This window comes from Nannospalax galili, unplaced genomic scaffold (assembly GCF_000622305.1).
Source record: "Nannospalax galili isolate Female #2095 unplaced genomic scaffold, S.galili_v1.0 scaffold875, whole genome shotgun sequence".
NCBI lineage: Eukaryota > Metazoa > Chordata > Mammalia > Rodentia > Spalacidae > Nannospalax > Nannospalax galili.
In genome coordinates this window covers 4,047,658-4,069,676 of record NW_008337059.1, presented here as the reverse complement: position 1 = coordinate 4,069,676, position 22,019 = coordinate 4,047,658, and the positions used below count along the sequence as shown (strand labels likewise).

The 22,019-nt window shown below is 41.9% G+C and overlaps 1 protein-coding gene across 1 annotated transcript in view; it reads left to right on the top strand.

Annotated features, from left to right (window-relative positions):
• The window catches only part of Entpd1 (ectonucleoside triphosphate diphosphohydrolase 1), a 97,320-nt gene that overhangs the window by 32,487 nt on the left and 42,814 nt on the right, over positions 1-22,019 (top strand). The gene's annotated exons all lie outside the window — the stretch shown is intronic.

Genomic DNA, 22,019 nt, shown 5'->3' with positions numbered 1-22,019 from the left:
TACATCTTTGAAAAAATATTTATTTTTAATTATGTGTGTGCGTGTGCATGTGTGCATGAGTGCAGGTACCCAAGAAGGTCAGTGATGTCACATCCTCTTGGCTTAGGAGCTACAGGTAGTCGTGAGCCACCTGATGTTGGTACTGGGAATTGAACTTGCAAGAGTAGTATATGCACTGTTAACTGCTGAGCTATCTCTCCAGCCCTTTCCTCTTATTTTTTAAAGATTTATATAATTTTTAATTGTATGTGTGTGGAGGGGATGTGCATGTAATGATGTGTATATGTGTGGAGGGGATGTGCATGTAATCAACAAAGGTGAGACGAGGGTATCAGATCCCTTGGAACTAGAGTTATAGGTGGTTGTGAGCCACTTGACATGGATGCTGGGAACCAAACTCAGCATCTATAAGAGCAATATGTGCTCTTAACCACAGAGCCATCTCTCCAGCCCAGAATTATACCATATTATTTGAGACAGGGTTTTCACAGAATCTAGAGCTCACTGTTTAGGCTAGACTGGCTGGCCAATGAGCTCCTGGGATCTGCCTGTCTCTGACTCACTGGGGTTACAGGTAGCTATTGACCGACCCAGCTTTTTACATGGGTGTTTGGGGATCTGAACTCAGGTCCTCATGCTTGCATAACAAGCACTTTCCCTGCTTGAGCCAGCTTCCCATTCCAGATGGCCTCAATTTAACTCCAACACTCAGGAGGCTGAGAAAGAAGGTTCTTGAATACAAGGCCAGCCTGGACTTCATGATAAGACTTTTAAAAAAAAAAAAAAAAAAAAAAAAAAGAAAAGATGAGCGCGGTTTCGTGGCCAGATTTCCTAAAAAAAATTTCAAAAAAGATGAATCTGAAAAAGAAATAGCTAAATTAGAATTGTAATTATATACTCATAAATAACCTTAAAGGGTAAGTAATTTTTAAAGCATTTAAAATATTTTCTTGACCAGACAGACTTTGTTGAGAAGCTCAAAGATCACAAGTGAATTTAATTTTCTTATATGTCCTTTCCCCTATTTTCTAAAAAGTTCTGTGGTGACTGTACTGTCAGTTTTTCATTGTTATGATGAAATATCTGAGGTGGCAAACTTGATGACGAACAGAGGTTCAACGGACTAGGAGTGTAGCTCTGTTGGTAGAGTGCTTCCCTGGCCTGAAAGGAGTCCCAATTTCCATCCCTACCAGCACATAAAACCAGATATGGTGGCACACACGTGTAACCCCAGCCCTTAGGAGGTGGAAGCAGGAGGACCATAAGTTCAAGGTCATCCTCAGCTACTACTGTAAGTTCAAGAGCAGTCTGGGCTACCCAAGACTATTTCAGTCCCCCTCAGCCACAAAATAAAGAAATAACAAGGTTTTATTTAGCTTTGGAAACTCAGGGGGATGACACCCACATCAGCTCAGTTCTAATGAGGATCCTTTCACATGTGTTGCATCAAGGCCAATGGCCTTGGCAGGAACATACAGGAGCAAGCAATTGTGTTCCCATGCAGAAAAACCAGAGTCGCGGGGAGGGGTGGGCAGTCTCAGACTTTTTATAAAAATCCTAGAATAAGAACTACCAAGGGGTCACATGAGAACTACTCTAATCCCTCCTCAGGGCAGGATCCCCAGGGACGTAAGATCTCCCAGTGGTCCTCGCCTATTAAAGGTTCAGGCAGCTCCTACATTACCACAGTCCCATCACATGAAGGAACGACTGTGATGGACCAACCACATCCACACTGTAGCAGCAACTGTGACATTTTTAAGATGAAAAGTTTCCCTTAAGGATTTGTGCAGTAGGAAAGGCGATAGCACGCTAGTGAGAAGAATGTTGAAAGGCTAGAAGGACTGCTTCCCACAGAGCAGCACTTGTCTAAATATCTGCTGAAGAGGAGACCTGCAGGGAAAATGCTGAAGATCACAAGTTGTTTTGGTCAGGGTTCAGTGCAAGAACATGAAGAGGAAGAGGAACGTGCGATGATAATGAAGGATGAAAAGGAACTGGAACCAGATGCATTTCAATCAGAACGAAGTGAGCATGTGTAACTGTGGCTGAGTATGAGTGTGGTGCACATGTGGAGGTCAGAGGGCAACTTTCCAGACTTTGTTCTCACCTTCCACCGTGAGTTGCAGGGACTGAACTCAGGTTGCCAGGCTTTCAGGACAAGCGCTTTCACCAGTTGAACCATCTCACAGGCCAGAGTCCTTGACTTTTCTAAACAAATGTAAGGAACTTTTTAAATTGCTAGGAATTTGTGATCTAAATCATAAAGATGGAAGAAGAAAGATTTTGGAATCTCTCTTTGAGGTTGATACTTGGCAAAATATGGAAATAAATATGGAAGACCCATTACCACCTAGAAAAGAGAGCTCCAGTCACATTGCAAGTGTTTAGTGTATTACATAGGGAATCATCAGGTTGAAAAGACGGGCTGAAAAGATGTGCTGACATTTAAATGGGTTCACATGGTGAGGATCCTGATCGAAGATAGTTCATGGGGAAAAGATCTATAGGCTTTACTGGGTCATAACTCCCACTGTGAGTATATGCAGTAACTAAGTTTAGTCTCTAGATAATGGGATCTACCAACTCCACTGCATCTGCATTCTCTTCAGCTCTGAGTACCATGTTTTGAGAGGAATGTTAACAAGCTAGAGATCACCTACCAGAGTATAGTAAGGTGCATATAACCTGAAAATCATGATGTGTGAAGACTAGTTAATGGAACTGGGTTTTTGTTCTTGTTTAATTTGGTCTGGAAGACAGGAAACTTGAGGCTTATATACTGACCACCTTTGAAGATTTGAAAAAAATAATAAAAGAATGAACACGTTGTAAGTTGTTTCATAGCTTAGAGCTGGATCAGTGCTTAGAAGTTAGGATGAAACTGAACTTGGGTCATCAAGATAAGAGCTTCCTGACAGTTACAGATGTCAGGATTGTCCAGGACAATATTGAAATGCTCTGTGTCCCATTGGTGGAGAAACTTACTGCAGAGGTTAAAACTTAGCTCTCAGGTATTCTGTAGCTACATATTGGTCACTTGGCAGGAATTGGACTAGGTCCTAGGTGTGCAGCCTGATGCATTTATTAAAATCCCCTAGGTGTGGTAAAATCACCAGTTCCTGGGCCCTACTCTGAGAATCTGATATGATTGTTCTGGGGTGGGGACTGGAAAAATCCCAGTGATTCTTTGGTGCACTTAGTGCTGGGAACAGCTGTAGTGAGTAGATGCTAAGGATTCTTTCAACTTGGAAAGATAACTGCCATTTGTGGGATATTTGAAAAGTACAACAATGGAAAATCTCACTATGACAGTGAAGCCAGGCAGCAGCTGAGTTCAGGGCAGGAAAGACTCAGTGCCAGAGCTCAACAGGAAAGAACACAGAGAAGGTACCTGTGAGGCCGAGAAAAGTTCAGAAGTGAGGCTGGCTGGGGTGTACAGAGAGTGACTGAGAAGCCTGTGTCTTCTAGGGAAGTTTGATGGAATGTGGGACTTGTAGTATTACAACCATTACAGTCCTGGGAAAACTGGGATGGTTGGTCCCTTAAGAATGCCCCATAGGTTCACATGAGGCAGCACAGGGAGCTTTTGACTGTCCTAGTGACTTACTTGCAGAGTGAATGTGTGTGTTGTGTGAGACGCCTCAGTGCATCACTGGTGTAAGGAGGAGCTCCAAGGCTGAAATGCCGTGTTCCCTGCAGCTGTTTATTTTAGCTCTAGTGCCTTGCTGGCTAGACCAGCATCGTGCCAGCATGGGCTCACATGCTTTATTGAATGCCTTGGAAATCCTTACCCCCATCCCCGGCCCGCATCTCCCTCCCAATCACAGGTGAAACTTCCTAAAGTGATGTTGAAGCTGGTTTCTCTGAAGAGCGCCTTGCAGTTCCCCATCTGCCACTTTAACCCTTCTCCCACCCCCTGTGAGACAATCCTTAAAGTGATTTCAGTAAGCTGGCTGGCTTCAGGGAAGGGAAACAGGGTTGCCTTTAAAACTAGGCTAGCGATGACAGAGGAAATTGCCTAATAAGGAACTAAGTAGAGGCACGCTGTCCTTACATCCCCTCGCAATCTCTTCTTCTAAAAGGAGAAGTTTGGGTGGAAGATGTTGGGTTGCTTACAAAAATAGTGCAGAGAAAATCTCTTTGAAACCGCAGGGGAAGACCTATGGTTGTGCTTTAAAATGTAAAGAATAAATTCAGTAGTCTTTACCCACTGAACCCCTAAAAGGCCTCCCAATTGCCCCCTTCTTTCTAGCCCTTCTTTCTGTCTCTCTAATCTCTATATATCTATTTCTGTCTAGATGCATGGAGATCTTTCTTTATAGATAATATTTCTTCATATATGTAGAGAGACAATACATAATGTATATGAGTATTAACTAGGGGTACTGTAAGCTATAATTGTGATCAATTAAAATAGTTTTCAAAGTGTGGTCCCTAAACCAGCATCACCATCATCACTTGATAACTTGTTAGAAAAGCAGATTCTCTGGCTTCACCTCAGACTTACTGAATCAGAAATTCTGAGGAGTCCAGTGCTCTGTGCTTTAACACATCTTCTAGATGCTCCTGATGAAGGTTAATGGTTGAGAATTGGGTTTAAAAACCTTGTCTTAGGACAGAGAGATGGCTCAGTGCTTGCTACTCTGCTAGAGGACCTGATTTTGGTTCCTACACCCACACTGGGTAGCTCACAACTGCCTGCAACTCCAGCTCCAGGGATCCAGTGCCCTCATCTGTCTTCTTCGCACACACACACACACACACACACACACACACACACACGCACGCACGCACGCACGCACGCACACACACACACACACACACAGTTTAAACAAACTAATCAACTCTGTAGAAGGGTTTCTAAAGGTAGAGTTTCCCTGGGCTTGCCCTTTGACACAGGTCTGAACAAGAAAACTATAAGCAGAAAATTCTTCAGTCCTGACCATTGAACCAGACTGGAGAGTGTGGCTTGCATATATTTGGCAAGAGAGTTAATGTGACAGGAGGAAAAGCTAACAAAGAGAGTGGAATCAAAATGTTGAAGCAGTGGCCATCCAGTCAGGTCCTGTTCTTTCATAATTAGAATATCACCACTGAGGCACTTAAAATGACTCATATATAGCCACATAAAGAGGAATTTTATATGCTATAAATCAGATTTTTAAATACGCTATATTTTGAATCATCTTGGAATTGTGGCTTGTTACGAAAACACTGTGTCTAGATGGTTCTAGTCAATCCATAGCTTGAAGTCCTATGTTGATAGGAAAATAGAAGTGATTTTGTAGCTACAGTTTTGTTTATTTACTTGGAGTTTTGTGGTAAAGAATCACAGAGATCAAAAATGTGGAAAGGAAGTCATTAGACTTAATGGTCTTAATAATAATCATGTCAACTATAATATCACCAGTGTGACCACAATGACTCTGAGTAGTTCTGCTGTGTGCTTGGACTAAGGATGAAGCAGGATAAACCAAACTCAGGGCCTCATACATGTTAGGCAAGTGCTTCACTACTGACCTACATCCCCAGCCCAGCAGGCATGGTTATTGCCCTCCTAACAGTGGTTCCCAATTGTGACTGCATGTTAGAGCTACCAGAGAGTCATTGAAAAATGCCAAAGCCCAGACCTCAGTCCCTGGATTCCAATTTCATCAGTTTGAGTGGGACACCAGAGCTGCTGCTTCATCAAATTTTCTCATGAATCTATGCTCAGCAGAACTGAGACTGGTTTAACAAAAGATTTACACATATAATAAGTGATTAAAATACCCTTAAGGGCTGTGAGGGGCACTTAGTGTGGGGTTTAAGGAAGGGTATCTAAAGCATGCTTGAGGATACAATTTTCAGCTGGAATCTGGGGGATGAATAGAAATCAGTTAAGTAAAGAGCATGAGAGATCCCAGTGTCAGACTGAGCAAATAAATTGTGGCATTGAAATGTGAGGGCTGAAGGTGACAAAGATTGAAGGAAAGGTAGTGGTGTTAAGGGAGGCTGCAGAGGGTCAGGTGTAGTGGCACATGCCTTTAGTCTCAGCATCCAGGAGGTAGAGGCAGGAAGATCTCTGCGAATTCGAGGCCAGCTTGGTCTGCATAGTGAGTTCCAGGCCAGTGAGAACTACATAGTGAGACTGTCTCAAAAAACAAAAAAAAAGACGGAGTAACTCGCTCAGGGTTGAGATTTTGTCTCACAGAATCATTACATAGTCATAAGTAAGGTGATGCATTGCTACCTAATCATACTGTCTTCAGATGAATGATTTTCAGAAACAAGGCAGAGTTAGCAATGTTTGCTAAGGAATGACCAGCTAAGGGTGTAGTTCCTTCTATTATAAACATGGCATTTGAATCTATTATTGTTGGTAATTCGTTGAAAAAATATCCAGTAGAGTGCATGACTAAGCTTTGGGATCCAGATTTGAGATTTACTGGCCAAACATCTGTCCCCTTGCTTCCTACAAACATGCAAACTAATGTTAAGGTTGCCCGGCAGCTCACTAAAAACAGAGCCATGGAGTTGAGAAGTTAAAACACACGGAGATAAGTCAAATAAACCCCCCTTACTTTCTGTGGAAAATAATGCGTACTAAAAATACAAACCAACTCATCCATTCATTTCTCCAAATGACAATGGAGCATTGCCGAGGCTAAACCCTTTGCTGGGCAGAGAGAGAGGTCAGTAGTTCTCAAGGTTCTCAGCCTCAAGGAGAGATTGACATGGGCCAAAGGTTACTGCAGCATTATGGGAGGGGTGCTCGGATAGGCCTGCAAATGAAAGAAATCAATCCATTAAAGAAGGGTAAGAGTCTTCCAGGAAGACTTTCTGGAAATATTGTATATAAAGTGATTATCCTGTTCAATTTCCTCATTAGATGGAATCAGATTTTTTTTTCTTTTTTTAACTTATATGGCAAGAGCGAACTGTTAAGTGCGCTTGGATTCTGTAGCTGGATGGTCAGCACAGTCTTATGTGTTATTAAGAGTCTGGTTTTATTTTGAAGAGCATCTTCAAGACTGCATAATAAGCTTTGCATTTTTTGGATGACCATGCTGGCTTCAAAGGAGAGGATGGGTGGGAAAGGGAAGAGCACAGAAGCAGAAGGTCCCTACAGGAGCCACTGTGGGTGTCCAGAAAAGAAAGAGGAATGAATAGATTTTAAAAACATTTAGTGGGCCGGGTGTGGTGGCGCACACCTTTAATCCCAGCACTTGGGAGGCAGAGGCAGGCAGATCTTTGTGAGTTCGAGGCCAGCCTGGTCTACATAGTGAGTTCTAGGACAGCTGGGGCTACAAGGAGACCCTGTCTCAAAAAAGACCAAAAAAAAAAAAAAGAACCCAAAAAACAAAAACAGAAAAACCCCCCCAAAACCCAAACACTTAGTGGGTAAAAATAAAAAAAAACAAACAAACACCAAATTGGAGTTTTGAAGGAGAAGATGTAGGGGTGGGTGATAGCTTTTAATGAACAGATTGTGAAGACAGATTGATTTATAGGGAAGAAAGTTTACATTTAGACAGCGTGAGTTGTCTGTAGAACACTGAACAGGATATGACTATTGAGTGACTAGCATTATGAATCTGATGCTCAGGAAAAAGGCATGCGCTAGAGGTGCAGTTCAGGGAATCATGACCATTGAGACTAGGGAGTTGTCATTATCAAGATCAGGACATTATCAATAGAAACTGGGAGGTCATCACCACTCAGTCTGGTACATTCATATAAAATGAGATGAACCAAGGTCCCAAGAGGGAATGGTTGTGGGACAGCCATTAACATGTATAGAGCAAAGAACCAGCAAACCAGGAACCAGAGAAATAGGAGACTTACTAGAAGAGTCCTGTGTCAGGGGAAACAAGAAAGAAGAGAGTTTAAGTAATAAGAAGTCAAATTGTATAGGAAATGAACAGTTGTGCCCACTGGGTTTAGCAACAAGACATAGTTGGTGATATTTGTATAAGCAACTTCGGTGCAATAGTGGGGCAGAAGCCAGATACAGTGAATGGGTCTAATGATTTGTGGGGAGGTGGAGTTTAGGAATGTATATAGTATGAAGGGGGGGGGAAAGCCCCAATAGTTAGAGGAAGTCCGGTTATAAGCACTGGTGCAAGGATCATCTCAGTGCCAGATGCTGGAAAGAACTGAAGGGGAGAGAAGTGGAAAACCAGCACCTGAAGCTCTGAAGGAAGTGGTCCTCCCTGAGAGAATGGGTGGAGGGTGGGTCCAATGCTGTCTTTGAGAGCTAAGTATTGTCTTGACTCGCTGTCTTGTCCCTAAGGATGGCTCTACCAATTGTCATCCTAAAGGTCAGTTCTGGGTAACAGAGATTTTCCCAGAAGGTATACTAAAATTGTCCTCTTCAACTCATGTGTTCCTCAGAGTCTCTAATCTTTTAGGAGTTTCTATAAAGAATTCCAACTCTTGTAGCACTCATTTCCTGGTATCAGAACCTGTGCTTCCCTCAGTGTGGTGTCTTGAGCTTTTGCTAAGGAGACACATTTCTTTCCACTGAGAACATTATTGCAACACTCCTGGCTGTGCTGGCCCTCCCAGGTTGACTTCCTGTCTGGCTGCACCCTTCCTATTTCTGTCAGCATGAGTGAATGAGAGCACAGGCAGCCTAGGTGTGAGCAAGAAGTGCGCTGATTGCGTGTCCCTGTAGCTCCTGTGCTCCTCCTGTTGCCTCTTGCCTAGTCTCCAGATTTTATAGGAACAATTTACTTGACTTCATGGAACAAAACAATGAGAATTCAGTTAAATCAGCATGCAAAAATGGGAATATAAGACATAGTGCCCATTTAGTAACAATGGTCAACTCATTTTCTAAATTTGTTCCAGCAAGATAGCTTGGTGAACATGAAGTAAGATAATGAGGAGTTAGTCTGTCTTTGAGGACCATTCTTTATCACTGTGGAAAGAGAATGTTCAGGGAAATGGCATAGGTCACATACCAAGGCACCTCCTCCCCCAGGCCATGCTGGGGAGGCACTGAGTCTTTTTCATTGCTTTTTAATTCCAGACAGATGACCCCATCCTCATCAGGTTCACAAATTCTTTATTTAGGTTATAGTATTGAGTAGGGCAGTACTTTCTCAGTCATACGCTGTTTGTTAAAATTAAATCATAAGACTGAATACACATTTTCTTGGTGTTTAGTGGGTTTTTTTTAGTATTGCTTTAAGAGGACACTCCTATGAACTGGGGACATAGCTCAGTGGTAGAGTGCTTGCCTAGCATTTCCTGGATTCAGGCACCAGTACTGCCTAAACTGGGTGTGGTAGTGAACACCTATAATCCCAGAAAGGGAGGTAGAGGTAGGATGATTAGAAGTTCAAGTCATACTCAGCTACATAGGGGCTTCAAGGCCAGCCTGGGCCAGAGACCCTGTCTCAAAAAACAAAACAAATCAACTAAAACACACACACACACACATACACGCCAACCAACCAACCAACCAAACAAAAACACTACCAATACACACACACACACACACACACACACACACACACACACACACATACATGCCAACCAACCAACCAACCAACCAAACAAAAACACTACCAACAACAGAGGACACCCCTGTCTCTGAGGTTCAGGGACTTCCCTATCTCCTCTTGCCTTCCTCTGGACCAAATAGGTACAGAAAATATGCTTATAAAAAAAAATCTAAGGACACTTTATCTTGTTCCTCTGAGTTATCAGTTGTACTCATCATGTTCTTGACAGAAAGTTGATCCTATCAATTTAAAGATTGAGCTCTCACCTTCCTAAAGAGCAGGTTCTCTGGTTAAAGAGCGAAGAGAGAGCTAGCTGCTTAATATGAAGATCCATGATGAAGTTACCATGAAAATCTGAAAGCTTGACCAAGAGGACCATTCCTCCTTATTCTGATAAATAACACCAAGGGTGCCTGGAGGACAGTATGAGTTTTCTGCATTATTAAAGCTTTGAATCCAAGCAAAATAAGATCTGGCAATTCTGCCTCAAATTGTAGGCTGAACAGCCTTGATCTGGAAACTTGAATGAGTGGGAATCAGAAGAAGCTGCTTGGATTAATTGGATTTGCCGGTGGCTTATGTGGGGCACCACAGTGGGCAGTCAGCAAAGTCTACACTAGACCACTAAAGCACAACTTCCATTTACCCATTGCCTACCTTCCTTGCTTCCAGATCTATTACCACTTTACTCAAACTGTCAACCCTCTGAAATTTTCCTCTTCATCTCAAAGCCTTTGGATTTTTTCAGAAACTTCTATTGAGTTTTAAATTGCTTAGGTAAATAAGGAGGGAGAGAAGAGAAGGGAGAAGAAGAGAGGAAAATTAGGAAGGTAAAGGAGTGGAGACGGGGAATGAGGAGGGTCACAAGCATTGCCCTGTGAAAAAAGGAGCTGACAGGCCTGAGGCTGCCATCTTCAGAGGGGCCAACTTGCTGATTGCCCTTCACTGCTGTCTAGGAACTTGGATTTCTAAAGGATTACCACCATTGTCAGGGTGGACAGGGAGGACTTGCTGTACATAGGTTGTATGTTCAGGCAGCGTAGTTTGTTCTGGGCACCTGCTTTTCTGATCGGAGCCTGGCACATGCTAGATAGAGGGTATCTTTGCTACTGGTCTTGAGTGAAAGCCCCGTCTTCTACCAAAATTTCCCATACTTAAGAAAAAGAATGTTCAGTCTTATAGTTTAAGAACTTTATCCAAGTCAATCCAGAATATGACTAAGAAATTAATGTCCTAGTTAATATAGCCTAAAGAAAGAAGGAATATGTAAATATGAGAGGGATAAAGTCATCCTTGTGTCCTAAATATGCATTGTCACAGCTCATTGTTGGGGAAATTAATATATCCTGTGTGACACCACTGGGAGGACCCTTGGAGCCTTGTGCTGGTTTGTATGTCCTTCTAAAAAATTATTTTTATTTTATGTGTATGAGTGTTCTATCTGCACATATGTGAGTGTACCTGTGTTGTGCAATGCCTGTGGAAGTCAGAAGAGGGTGTCAGAAGTCAGAAGATTCCCCTGGAACCGGAGTTATGGATGGTTGTTAGCTGCCATGTGGGTGCTGGGAACTGAACCCAGGTCCACTGCAAAAGCAGCCAGTGCTCTTAAGCACTGAGCCATCTCTCTAACCCCTCAGTCTGTCTTTTCTCTGTACATTTTGTTTTATTTCCTTTTATTGATATTTGACCACATGCCAAATCTTCATACCTGGGATGTTCTTGGGGACCTCAGCACACATTCCCATTTACAACTCCAGGCCCATTTCTCCAGAGCTACTACTGTTACTGGTGCTGGTGCTGTGTATTTTTCCAGAGATATCTATATTTTGCCCTGTAGAAACAGTGCGTATATTGTTCCACTATTTTTCATATAATGAAATATTTCAAAGATAGCTTATGCTGGCCTTCATAGATCTAGCTCAGTCTGTTCATGGTTGCATAGTTTTACATATTATATCTATAATAGAATTTATATATCCAGACTACAACTGATAGGCCTTTAGGTATTTTCATACCTGAACATCCCCATTCACACACCTTTTGCTATCCCCAGGAGTGTATAAGTAGGTTAAGTTTCTAAAACTAAACTTCTTTGATAGATATTACTAAATTGCTCCTCTAATATATAAGAAGTGTCTGTTTACACACAGCCTTGTCAATATGATTCTTTTCTGTTTTTGCTTTTATGTACTAAGATCTCACTCTGTAGCCCTGGTTGATCTGGAAGTTACTATGTAGCCCAGGCTGGCCTCAGACCTGCTGCAGTCTTCTTGCTTCTGCTGCTGAGTGCTGGAATTACACCACTCGGCTCGGTTTCTGTCATTTCTTTATTGAATTTATATGAAAATTCATTCCTTTTATAGGCAGTTGTATGAATTTTGAGAAATATATGTAGTCATCTAACCATCACTGCAGTTAAGATTGAGTATTTTACTGTCTCCAAAAGTTCCATTGTGGCTCTTTGTAGATAATTCTCTGCCCCCTCCTTAAACCTTTGTACAGTTTCTGCCTTTAATTCTGCTTTTTCCAGGATGGAATGAAATCGTTCAGCATGCGGCCTTTTGGGTCTGGTTTCTTTCACTTAGCACAGTGCTTTTGAACTACATCCATGTCACATTTATCATGGTGTATTTATTCTTTTTGTCCTGCTGAGAAGAATCCCATGTGTAATTGTGGCATGATTTATGTAGTCACCAGTTGATGAACATTTAGATTATTTGGGGGGCGGGGAAGGTTATGAATAAATTGTTAGAAATATTTACATACAGGTTTTTGTGTGGATGTATACATGTTTACATTTGGGGGAAAATACCTATGAGTATGATTGCCTTTTCATAGGGTAATGCATGTAGCTGTCAGTATCCTTGGGGGATTGGTGCAGGAAACACTGGGGATACCAAAATTCATAGATAGTTCTGTGGATACAAGTGGCACACATTCTTCTGCGCCTTTCCAACCTCCCTGCATTAATGACAATATCTGAGGCAAAGTAAGTGTTGGGTCAAGAGTTATTATACTGCATTGTTTAGGAAATAATGACACGGAGAAAATCTGTGCATATTAGTACAGATGCAGTTCTTTTTTCAAATACTTGTGGTCTTCAGCTGGTTGAATATGCAGATACAGAGCCCAGAGGTATGGAGGGCCAAATATGTTTAACTTCATAACAAACTGCAGACATAGATCCAAGATGCCTGTGCCATGTCAGTTTGTATACACAGAAGTGATATATATGAGTTCCAGTTTTTTTTTTAAATATCTGATCAACATTTAATATTGTCAGTATTTTAAACTCTGGGACCATTTAAAAAAGTTGATAGTTATAAAAAATGTGAAAAAATTCTATTCTGATGAAAGGGATCTCATTTTAAATTTACATTTCTTTTAATTAAGAGCAATTTGAATATATCTCAAATGTTGAGAATATGTATTCTTTTTTTTTTTAAATTGCTACTCATATCCTGTTTCCACTTTTCTATTAGCTGGGTTCATAATGTTCTTAATGATTTTAATGACTCATATATTAGGAAAATCAACTACTTAATCGTGTTAAAATCGTTTTCCCTGGTTCATCAGCCTAATTTTGTTCATAGTATTTTTCTACAATTTCTATTAATATTTTTATGTAGTTTTAAAGTTTGTACATCATGGCTACAAAAAAGAGAGAGATAAAAACGGAAGAACCGGTGCTGGAGGGACGGCTCATCAGTTAGGAGCACTGGCTGCTCTTGCAGAGGTCCCAGGTTTGATTCCCAGCACCTACTTGCTAGCTCACAATCTTCTGTAGCCCCAATTCCAGGTGATCTGACACCCTCTTCTGGCTTTGGCAGGCATGCACACATTAAGTGCCCTTACACACATGCAGGCATAGCACTCATACACATAAGCTAAAAATAAACAGATAAAAAAATTTAAAAAGAAATGAGGGAGTTTACCCCAGTGAGATCTACAAGAGCCTATAAGCCACATAGCCAGAGTCAGTTCATGCTAATTCCACCCTTACCCCGACAACTGATGTGGCCACTGCAGACTCACTCTCCCAGTCTTTCTCAGTGTCTGCAAATAACCACAGCTTGTTGACAAATGCAGTTGCCTGTGAGAAAGAGGAGAGTCCTCAGGGCACGATTGTTTGATTTCAGATGTGGAAGAAGATCCATTTAGTCCAAGCAATGTGCAGAGGCATCAATACATCAGATTGTAATGGCTTTTGGCTAGGACACAGGGAATTCCTGTCTGCAGGCTTAGTGACATCACTTTGCCGGAAACAGTCTTAACTCTCTGCCAACCTTACTCTTAAACATAGGATTCCGTGCTAATCACAAAGGCCTTTTATGTTCAGTGGAATCTATGGGCAAACGATTCAGGATAAGCCAGAAGGGGTGTTGGTGAAGAGATGGATGGGGTGGTGGGAGGAAGAAAGGGAATGAGTAAGAAAAGGGAGCTCCTTTGCTTCCTTCCCACACACAGAGCTTCTGCTGGCATTTGATTTTGGCAGTCATTAACATTTTTAGAGTCAGGCACAATCAAGTGCAAAGTCTGAGAAGAGCGTACCACACAAGAACCGAGTGGGCAGCCTAGGGCTGACAGTCTGATTTTCAGTAAGAGCTTGTTCTGCACCTGACCCCATCACCACTGCCTGGATGTGCCTAGATGGGTTCCCCAGCCAGAGTAAACCTCGGAGTCCATGTAGCATCAGCCAGACTCAGTGAAGAGAAATATACCTTTTCTTGCTAAAAACTTGTGAATGGAGAATAGTCAGCTGATCAAAATTTCAGAGTGAAAATAAAAGATTGTAAACATAAGCCAATAGCAACTTTAAGGTCTGTGGGTTAAGAAATCAGTAGGCTCTAACACCCCCCCCCTACACAAGTGGAACAGCACGTGGATTATTTGCTCAGTTACCTATATCTCTTTTCTCTTCTCACCCCAGCCCTGCCCTTCCTTCTTATTCCGTCTTTATCTCTTGTGTGTTCCAGCTCTTTCTCATTTTACTTTCCCTCCCCATTTTAACTTTTACCCTTCAATTGACTGATCATTATTAAGCTCCTGAAATGCATTTTCAGCTTTTATGTTTTTATTGATATTTGTACTGTCCCCATTTAAAGTAAAAGTAGGCAGGAAGCTACCCACTAAGTTAAACTGCTTGAATTTGACTGTGCCTTGATTATTCAGAGGAATGTGAGGGACGTAAAATAGACTAAGGTCTCTTTTAATAAGAATAAGATCTATTTGAATAAAACATGAAAACTAAAAAGAAATGAAGCTCAATATTTCTCTCTCTCTCTTTTTTTTTTTCTGGTCATTTTGAGACAGGGTCTCCCTGTAGCCCTAGCTATCCTGGAACTCACTATGTAGACCAGGCTGGCCTTGAACTCACAAGGATCCTCCTGTCTCTGCCTCCCAAGTGCTAGGTTTAAAGGCACAAGCCACCATGTCCAGCCAGAGTATTTCTTTTTTTAAAAAAGTATTTTATTACTTTCATTTTATGAGTGTATTGCCTGGATGTATGTAAGTGCACCTGTGTCATGCAATGCTGTGGAGGTCAGACGAGTTGGATTCTCCTAGCACTGAAGTTACAGATGGTTGTTAACTGCCATGTGGGTGCTGGGAACCAAACTCCGGTCCTCCACAAAAGCAGCCAGTGCTCTTAACTGCTGAGCCATCTCTCCAACCAGGAGAGATGAGTATTTCTACACATCTCTTAACACAGGATAATTGGAGTGGAGTTGAAAGTCTTAGATTAAATCCTTGCTCTGCCTTTTATAAAATGTATGATCGGGCAAGTCCCCAATCTTCCTGAGAATCACAGTCTACGTCTGCCACTGAACTCTTAGCTTCTCATTGTCTGGAATCAAACAGTCTACTGTTGTAAAGAGCATATCACTGGTGGTTTCATCGGTAAGAACAGTCTAGACAATGCCTCCATCCAGTTCCTCAGTGCTACTCACTTTCATTTCCAAATGATGGAGTTTGCTACCATGTCTGGCAGGATGTCCCAAGGACTGTGTAGGGTGGCTAAAAGCCAGGGCCCTGGAACCAGAAGGTCTATGTTTCATCTGCAGTCTAATATTTATGTCAGTGTAACTTTGGGAAAATTATTTAATCACTCTGTGTCTCGATTTCCTTATCTGACAGCTATAATGGTCATAATAGTGCCCAGGAATGCAACCTTATTTGGAAACAGGGTCATTGAAGTTGTAACTAATCTGTGTGTGTGTGTGTGTGTGTGTGTGTGCGCGTGTGTGTGTTTTGCGTGTGTGTTTGTGCACATGCACATGTGTGCATTGTGTGTGTGCAGGCCAGAGGTCAGTGTCAGGTTTCTTCCTCAGTTACTCTTTTCCTTAGTTTTTCAAGACAGGTTTCTCACTGATCCTGGAGCTCACCAATTCAGCTAAATTTGTTGGTAGGCAAGTTCCAGAAATAATCCTCAAACTCCAACGCTGGGGTCCTCATGCTTGTACAGCAAACACTACTGATGTAGCCACCTCTTCAGCCCCATAATTGAAGATCTTGAGATCATCCTCAATTTCAAAACAGGCCAATGATGTATGGTCTAATAAGAGAAAAGCAGGAAGTTTGACACACAGATGCACAGGAGAAAAACAATGTGAAGACAGAGACAGGGATTGGAGTGATGCAGCTCCAACCTAGGGAATGCCAACACTTACAAGAAGCTGGAAAAGGTGAGAAAAGAATAGCCTGTGGAGACTTTCTGGGGAGTAAGACCCTCCCAATACCCCAATTTTGGACCCTGTCCTCAAAATTGTGAGAACTTTTCATTGTTTTAAGCCACCAAGCTCATGAATATTTGTTGTGGCAGGCTTAGGAAACGGATCAGATTTTATTTAGCTGATAGTAATAGTATACCTTTCTCATAGGATTAAGTGGATTAGTTTATGGTAGATGTATTTTTATGTAAAGGGCTAAGACCAGAATCTGGACTAGAGGTTTTGTTTTGTTTTGTTTTTGGTCTTTTTGAAACAGGGTCTCCCTGTAGCCCCAGCTGGCCTGGACTCACTATGTACACCAGGCCGGACCTCATAGAGAGCCACCTGCCTCTGGCTCCTGAGTGCTGGGGCTAAAGGCATGCACCGCCATGCATGGGTGGACTAGAGTTCTTAAGCGTAGGCTGTATATGTATAGCTCACTGTCTCTTATGTAGCAACCTTATGCAGCACTTACTAGACTCTGATCTCACACACAGGGAAATAGAGGCTCTGAAAGCCCAAAAAGTAAGCAGTAGCCTGATCACCCCTGAAGTCTGTGGCGCTCCCTACATGCTGGTGGATCCTTGTGACTTTAGCTCTGAGACTTCCTGAAGATACTCTCAGTAAAGATTCTCCTGCAAATGTGATAGAAAGTCTAGAAGGTATTGAGAAGAGTGTTCTCTACATGGTGTTTACTCCTGAATCCACCTGCCTGGCCCTGCTTTGGCACAAGCTCTATTCTGACATAGCCAGGCTTTGTCCACACTAGGCTGTGTGGTTGTCCTCTGACCTGACCTGTTCAGGGTAGGCACATACCTCGTTTCCACAAGAAGCTGGGAGATGTTGCCCTACAAGGCCACATCCCCAAGCTTTGAGGACTTCAGTGGCTCTTGATGGCTCTTTTTTCACCCCTAAAACACTGAACATAAATTACACAAATTGCTCTGGAATAAGTCATGTCACTCGGAGTAGGGTCATACCCCCTGGGACCTTCAAAGTTCTCCATTTATCCCTCTGGCTATCTGCTGCTACTGTGCCCCTGCATCACTCTTCTAGCTATTGTCCTGGCCAGGTACTGTCTTGCCTCAGGGCCACTGCCTTGACAGCTCCAGTTGCTTTAAATGCACTTACCGCAGAGTGTGCACATGTTCTCATTCTCTTGACTCTTACTCAAGATAGCTTCTCAGAGGCTTTTCTTAATCACTTCATTCTTCACATTCCTTGCATCATCTCTTTTTCTTAGCATTTGTAATTATGTAACATCCAATAAATTTTACTTGTTTTGTCTTATCTTTTCCTCCAAACTAGAATATAAGCACCATAAAAATGGGAACATTTATCTTTTTGTTCACTGCTATAGCTAAGAGCCTAGGGCAAATCTAGGTGCAATACATTCAATAATTATCAAGTGATCAGTTGAAAGAATGAGCAAAGCATAGCCACGGCTTCAACAACTATAGAACTCCTAAACTACAGTGGTTTAGAAAAGTAACTCAAAGTAGCATACAGGAAGAGAGGACTTCTGGGGCAAGCGAGGTGGCTCAGTGTGTAATGAACTGCCATCAAGCCCGAGATCCATCCCTGGGAGCCACCATGGAAGGAGAGAACTGACCCCTGCTAAGTTGTCCTCTGATCGCCACATGCTTGGTGTGGCATGTGCGTGCGTGCACACACACACACACACACACACACACACACACACACACACCAAATAAACATAAATGCAGTTAAAAATAAAATAAAGTAGATTTTTTAAAAAAGAGAACCACTTGAATAACTGAATTTTGAAAGACGTGGAGAGAAATTTGGCCTTCAATTGAGCTTCGTGTTGAGGAAATGGACACAAGGAAAGACTTGGTGAGAAATGAAGGAACTAGAATTCCAAGTGAAGGAAATACCACATTGACAAAAGTTCTGAGAATCCAAAATTCACTTATTCATTCAACATGGGGATTACAGCTGTGAACAAGCCAGGAAAATAGTCCCTGCCTGCAGGGAGCACATACTATTCACGGTAGTGGGAATGGCAGGCATTCTGATCTTGGACACAGCAAACCGCAGGAACTTACCATAGGCTTTTGATCAGGAAGAGTCTCAAAGAACTCTGCAAGTGCCAAAAAGATTCTGGGAAAGGGTGGGAGCCTCCAGAAAGGGCTTTGTGGGTCATACATGCAACAGGGGTGTCAGGAGCAAGGCAGTGGCTGTCACCATAGACAGTGTATACAAGGAGCCTGGTATAAAGCAGCTGAGAAAGGGTCTCAAAGCTCTGGAATGTGAGATTGACTGATCTAAATATGGATCCTCTGATGGAGAGAAAAGAGGTGACAGTGGAAGAGACTTTGATTCAGAAAGTGGAGGATGGCAAGACCAGGTTGTAGCATGACCCAGAGCATCAGTGGGTGGTCCACTCTGGGCTGTGTAAACACAGGCTGGACCGCAGTGCATTTCTGATGTTTACATGTCAGGGCTGGTCCGCATTTGCTGTTTTCTTCTATGACAAAGCTTAGCCCGTATGTCGCCCATCAGAAATTGGATTCAATTTCTTCAGTCAACGGGATCCACAAATGAATTTTTTAGTTGCTTTTGCTTGAAATTTACCACATCTGTCAACACAGCAAAGCTGTTTATTAATGGAGAAATGTTTTGAGATGTTCTGTTTTTGATATCATACAACAGAAATGCCAAGACTTTTCTGCACGGCAGGTTCTTGATAAGAGAATTGTGTTTCACTTTAATAGGATTCTAGCTGGACATCAGGATGGATGCCACTATACAAATAAAGGGAGAAAAAAATGAGGGTGTTTTGCCCCTGACATAGCTTATTAGCTTAAAATTAGTCTCTATTTAATCGAACCTTAGTTTTCTTTCAGATTTTCTTGTCAAGTGAAGGGTTGAAGTTAATATGTGGCACTCTCAGCTTTACACAGAAAACCTTATTTGCCACATGAAAGAAAAAAAAAATGTGAAAGAGGTGACAGCCTTGAATTGTCCAGTATAGCCAGCTCAAAGAAAAAAGGCAACACCTTGCACTTGGATAGTTAGTAAATTCTTTTTCGGAAATTGTTTTTTAAAACGCCATTTTATGGGCTGCGGTTGTTGCTCAGTTCTTTCCCACTGTGCATGACTCTGGGTTTGATCCATAAACACCATTAAATCAGGTTATAAGATATATGCCTGTAAACCCAGCACTCAGGAGGTAGAGACAGAAGGATCAGAAATTCAAGATTATCTCAACTACATAGCAAGTTCAAGGCCAGCCTGGACAACACGAGACTTTGCCTCAGAAAGGAAAAAAAAAAAGCTACTTTATATTGTATGATAGAAACATTCTCTGGTATCTGAGAGTCAAGGCAGAAGGCAGATATGTGAATTTTCTCTAATGAAACTTGACTAGCAGTAAGCCAAATCTGAAAGAACTCCACGGGCTGAAGAGAGAACAGTGACATAAGTGGTTCCCCTGCACCCTCTTTTTCATTTGGAAAGTGAACCCAGAGACTTACACTCTCTCATAGAGCTGCCCCGCAGCCCAGTGTTTCCCTCTTATGCCAGCCTGCACCTCCCTGTCTAGCACCACTTCCTGAGAAGAGTCTGGTTTCCTGCATGTGATCAGGGCTTTGGAGAAGTCCACGAAAGACACAGCATTTTAGTTACTCTGCTCTGGGTAATTTAGTTAAGTAAAAAGACAAATCTTGCCGTATTTTTGACAATAAAGATTTTGAAAGTTATATAGAGAAAATTCTTTTTCTTACCTTTCATAAGAAATGAGAACATGGTGAAAGACTTGAATATATTAATGTGTATACCATTGCGGAAGCCAGGTCAGTGTAGAAAAGTGGCCCAACAGTTCAGTGATGACAAGGGCTTAGCAAATACTTGCGTTAGAAAAGGAAGAAGCATCACTACATCAGGCTGGCTCCCAGCTCACAGGTTTTGCAGGTTCTGTGCCTTCTTTCTGTTTTTATTTCTTCTCATAGCTGGTATTTTCCCATCAGCTGAAGTCTTCTTGACCTATAGCCCAATATTCTCTTCTGCGTCCCCAAGTCCTTGCAGCAATCAATTTGTCATATTCCTTGGTTTTAATTTCTTGTTAGCGTTTATGGTGACCTGAAGTCATTTCTTCAAGTCCTCTTTTTCTGTTTTATCTATTGAACTAAAATTTTAACTCTAAAAAGCAAAGACCTTGTTTATCTCTTTCCTTGTACTAATTTAGATGTTAAGAATAATGCTGAAATAGATGAGGTAGAAAGAGACAGCAAGATTGCCACTCATGAAAATGAAAGAGCTAAGTGGGAAGGCTTCTTCAGTGGCTTAAAGAGGGAGAAAAGCATTTAAAGTAGTTAAAATTCTACTACAGAGGACACATAACTACAAACACTACCCATCCACATTATAATCGACCGTCTAAAGTACACGCTTCATAGAACTGCGTGTGTCCGCATTACAACTTTGGAAATGTAGAAGACGAATACTGGGTGTGGGGGACTTTTTTCTAGCTCAGAGCCCTTACATCAAATAGGACATTTCTTCTGCCCTATCAGTTGTACCTGAATGTTTTGTCTTCAGGTAATTAAGATCCTGGTACTAGGTCCAAGTGCAATTTCATCGGAGGGTGAGGTTGGAGTTGGTTGATTTAGCATCTCAAAGTGCCCTGAGGACTCAGGATCCCTCCATCCCTCTTCTCTGCCACCCGTAGGTATCACCCCATTCAAGAAGGACAGTATGAAGAGAGAAGGTTCCTGTTTTTTTCATTAGACTTTCTCTGGAAGACTTTAGGTTGTTGGGCATCTCTCCATTGTGGAAACCTCACTAGTGAGGGCTTGACATCATACAAAGTGACTGGGTCCATCCCTGAGCTTGGAAGAAGGTGAACAGGGTGGCATTCTTTTTGGAAGAGGGAAGTTCTGTGTATTTTATCTGCTATTCCTTGTTAGGAAGCAGTAAATAGTGTTACTGATAATTTTTTGTCTTAAATTTTGTGCCTTTTGACCTGATAAGTGATGGCTACTTCAAGATTCTAGGGGTGGATGCAGACTGGATACACATGTGGTTAGTCTTTTAGATAAAGTTCAGGCTTCTCCTCAAGAACATGAGGACGAATTCCCATGTCAGTGCCCAGATAACTTGCTGCTGACTAAGAGGGAAAGTGTGGGAAGAGACTTGGATCCTCTCTCAGATGTTTCAACTCCACACTCTGTCCTTAGAGAAGTGTAAGTTACTTTGGAGAACCCATCTCATTTCCAGATGACTTTGCATTATATTATCCTGTCCTCCTTCCCCAAAGCTTAAGAAGAAAGTTTGAGGATAATTTGAGATGTTGAGTGAGGAAGATGGTGAGTTGTCAAAGCGGGTGGGCTAGTACAACACTTCCACCTCCTATTCATGTCTTCTGTATGTAGGTCTGTTTAAATCCAGTTGAATTAATTATTATTATTTTTAAATTTTTCTTGTGTGTATGAGTGTATTTTCTGCATGTATGTAAGTTCAGTCATGTCATGCAATGCTTGAGGAGATAAGAAGAGGGTGCTGCCCCTGGAACTGGGGTTATGGATGGTCGTTAGCCATTATGTGGGTGCTGGAACCTTGGTTCTCTTCAAGAGCAGCCAATGCTCTTAACCTCCAAACCATCTCTCCAGTCCCCTGAAGTAACTTTTATGTAACTTCTACTGGATCTTTGAAAAATGTCCTTTGAGGGTAAGACTAAAACCAGAATAGATTAGCTAATGAAATGATAGTCTAAATGTTTAAAACTCCTCAGCCATTAGGCTATTATCAATTTACTATATAAAGGGTGGTTGGAATACAAAAAGAATTTCAA